The sequence below is a fragment of the Clarias gariepinus genome, chromosome 23, assembly GCF_024256425.1.
Source record: "Clarias gariepinus isolate MV-2021 ecotype Netherlands chromosome 23, CGAR_prim_01v2, whole genome shotgun sequence".
Taxonomy (NCBI): Eukaryota; Metazoa; Chordata; class Actinopteri; order Siluriformes; family Clariidae; genus Clarias; species Clarias gariepinus.
The window spans coordinates 8,519,192-8,522,273 of record NC_071122.1 but is presented as its reverse complement, the minus strand read 5'-3'; the positions used below and the strand labels follow the sequence as shown (position 1 = coordinate 8,522,273).

Below are 3,082 nucleotides of genomic sequence, written 5' to 3'. Positions count from 1 at the left end.
TAATGGTACACTTGTAAGAAAACAATAACCCCTCAAGTGTTATTCAGTTAAATTAAACATAGAAAATGTATATATCTGTACCTGTAACTAAAACAATTCTATGACTGCTCTCCTCATCTGGATCTGTATTATTATTATCTATTATCTTTGTGAGTGTCTAAAAGAATGTGTGTCCGGTTGAAAGCAGCAAGCCTATAATTATGTTTATAATGATTTATCATTACAATTGTGAGATAGAGTTCACCTGCACATCCAATAGACTGTAATCCTGAGATGTTTTACACTCCTACCTTTGAAAGTTTTCAAAACATCCAAGGTAATGCAGGACTTACAGTATGTCATGACAAACATGATCAAACATAAGAAAATACTTAAGAAAAAACAATTTTTTATTTTTTTTTCTTTCTGATTTGATGTTGGAGGCAATATAATATGTGATAATATATCACAACTTTCACTTGAAGAATTCTTCAACACACATGGTGCTCATAACAGAGCAGAGTTTAAACAACTTGTCTTTACAAAAAACACACAAAACTTTTCCAACAGATAAAACCTGTTAAATATGAACATAATATTTTTCCAAGGAAATAAATGGGAATTAAGCATAGACTGTCTCAACAGATACTGTTTAGAGCAAAATGTTTAACAGAGAATTAACAGTACCATATAACAGGTACAAGATAAACCTTGACTAAGGTTCAGGCAAGTGAAACTTCTCAAATAGAATAAGAAACAGAAGAAAAATCAGCAACATATTGATACTGTACACTGACAATAAAATGTCTTTTCAATAAACTGGAAATATAAAATGTAATATTTCTGTATTAATCAGAAAGTGATCACCTTCACAAAAGGGATTTACTATTTATATATTTTAGTTCACTTTATAAACATAGTGTATTTAACCAGAACAAATATTAAGTGTGTTTTCCAGTATAATTAGTGACCAAATTTTTTAAATATGGTCAAGCTTGATCAAATCTATTCACAATATAATTTTAACTTATAAATTTAAACTATTATCAGGTATAAAATATCTAACAGATATAACACATACAAAAAGATGACAGTTCTGATACAGAACAACATTCTTTTTCCCCCTAAAATCGAAATAGCAAATGGATGTTTCAAGAATAGAAACAATTCATCATTATCATTTATATTAACATAAACATGCACTGCCAAAACTTCAGATCTTGACGTTGCTCCTAATTCGATTCTACCATCAAACTTCATTAAGAATCTTTCTCAATATGGAAAGGTATAATTCATTTGCCACAAGACAATAATGAGATATTAATTTTAAGAACTTGGTTATAATCCTGTTTACACAGAACTTTAAAGATATCTGAACAGTCCACATGAACTTGCATTTCCTTCTCCAGTCTTGATCTCCCCTTTACCAGGTCCTCCAGAGGGCGCTCTTAACTGAACTCTTCTCTTTGCTGATGATCTGCTGCTCTGTAGATCTCAGCCGAGGCAGAAGACTTTCTCTTCTGTTCTCATCTGAAGATAGATGCAGGTTCTGGAATTGGTTCAGCAGTTTTCTCTGTCTCTGTGTTTTTACTTCTTCTTTAGACAGAAAGTGAACAACATCATGAACACATCTGGAGAAGCCTTGATTGACAGCTGTTGAGCTGGAGAATAATGCAGACTGCTGTTGCTGTTGTTTTTGTCTCAGGAAGCTGACTGTCATCTCCTGGATTTCTGCTTTCTCCAGCTTGGAGTCAGTTTGCTGGTTGAGGAACTCTGGAGCCAGGAGAGACTTTAGCTGCTCAATGCTGCTGTTGATACGATCTCTGCACATTTTCTTCACCTTCGGCTTCCTCATCTGGAGATAACAAAGAGAGAACATTTAGTCATCTTGAACCATGTGAGATTATTAAATAGAAAGCAGGTTATAATGAACATTAAAAGGATGCAGGTTTTTAAATTACCTTGTTGTTTAGAGGAAGGTGCTCGTTTGAGATGGTCAGTGCTGAAGTGATGGTTGGTGCCATGGCTGTGTCTCTGTGCTGTAGCTCTCTCAGTGTAGAGTGAGTGTGATTTGTACGGGCTGCATCTCCTCTATTTATACTCCCAAATCTCCATATGAATGCGTGAGTCTTGGGCTTGTTGGAGTTTCTCACAGTTTGGAGCCAATGAGAGAGCTTGGATACACAATGAGGAATGTAGGGCTGCCACATGCTCAGTGGTCTTCTAATAGAGGACAATGTCCATGTCTCAGGGGAGCAGGTGGAGGGGTGAGGTGCCACACTTTGTGAACCTGGGAAAGTGGTGACCCTTTAAAGAGAACAGATCTGCTGCCTGATGTTGGGCTCAACATCACTGACAGAGCACACGCTCATCATCACTGCTCACACGTGTGGAGGTGATGCTTACTTTAATTAAATATAAAAGGATGTATTATTAATTTTGATAATGTTATATGTTCTATGTCTAAAAGTTAAACTCATTTACTGTATACTCAAAAATAATCACTAACTGTTAATAGTTAACCCAAATCTCCAGATACACTTTGACATACAACGTATAACAATAAGGATATGTTGAGCTTTACATTAATATTATTTCTACTTTTGGCTGTATCACTGTATTTATTATCTTAAGCTTATTGGGTTCTAATACAATCTTTTAATGTTTTACTGCAGCGGTCATGCTAATGTCACCAGGAAAACTGTATGGTAAAATTCATCACTTATCCATAAGTGTGTCTACTCCCCTGTGTGTACCGTAATATCCAGTGGGTGGTGGTGTTTAGGATGTTAATGACGATAAACTGTGACTCTTCCCTCCTGAGCTTTCCCACACTCTGACTATTGAAAGAGAGAGTCCTAAACAATAGAAGTGTGCCTATTCACATGCAGATTTTTCTTTTATGCTGAACTTCAGAAGAAAAACAATGGCATGGTGTCTTCTCTATTGTCCCTGAGGGCTCTTGTCCTACAGTATTACTGCACCCCATTAAAAATACAATTTCCAATACAAAGGGTTGTATATAATATATATATACACATTATTTATACTGTAGGGTTGAAATATGAGATTTATATATATATATATATATATATATATATAT

General features: G+C 35.0%; 1 pseudogene; it reads right to left on the bottom strand.

The window, feature by feature from the left end:
• Positions 1 to 1,350: 1,350 nt before the first annotated feature.
• On the bottom strand, positions 1,351 to 2,141 carry LOC128511503 (transcription factor HES-5-like; annotated as a pseudogene).
• Between the last annotated feature and the right edge of the window lie 941 nt (positions 2,142 to 3,082).